Below are 720 nucleotides of genomic sequence, written 5' to 3'. Positions count from 1 at the left end.
GGTCGGGAGAGAGGGGGGCAGGGAGAGAGGGGGGTCGGGAGAGAGGCCAGGAAGCTGCCCGGTTGGGAGGCCAGTGCAGGCCCCGCTCAGAGCTCGGAGGCACTGAGGGGCCAAGTCCGGTTTCAAACAGGACGGCGCTGGGGAAGGCCTGCTGGGAGGCCTGCTCTGCAGCCCAGTGTCAGCTCAGTCTCAGCCAGGGTCCCGTCCCTGGGGGGCCAGGCTGCCCAGTCCCTCCGGACCCTCTGTCTCTTTCCTGAACTGGGGAACCCCGGCTTCCAAACAGCCCCTTCGTTCAGGCTCTGGGGTTAGCACCACTGGTCTTCAGAGATGCGGGGTTCAGTCCCAGGGCCGGGGCCGCCCTAGTGAGCAATCCCTTCTGTGCTGCATGGGGTTTCCAACGGGAAACCACTGGCCAGGCATCTAGGGAGGGAGTGTGTCATGAAAGCGCCGGGACCCTGAGCCGCATGCCAGACCGGAGGCCCAGACACCCCAGGAGCCATGAGGCCATGGAAAGAAGCGAGGGAGCGCCAGCGGCCCGCCCAGCTTCCTCTTTCATGAGCTCACGGTCAAAGCCAGGCTGGCGGAGGGGCCGGCGAGCGAGCGAGTGAGCTTGTTTTTTCCTAACTTGGTTCTGAGTCACACAGGGCATCTTCCTTCCCAGAAACCCGCAGCAGGTCACCCCCTGGCAGCTGGTCAACCCCGTCCTACCGTGCGATCCCC

This window comes from Myotis brandtii, unplaced genomic scaffold, assembly GCF_000412655.1.
Source record: "Myotis brandtii unplaced genomic scaffold, ASM41265v1 scaffold1750, whole genome shotgun sequence".
Taxonomy (NCBI): Eukaryota; Metazoa; Chordata; class Mammalia; order Chiroptera; family Vespertilionidae; genus Myotis; species Myotis brandtii.
The sequence above is the reverse complement of the archived record's forward strand: the minus strand, read 5'-3'. Positions refer to the sequence as shown.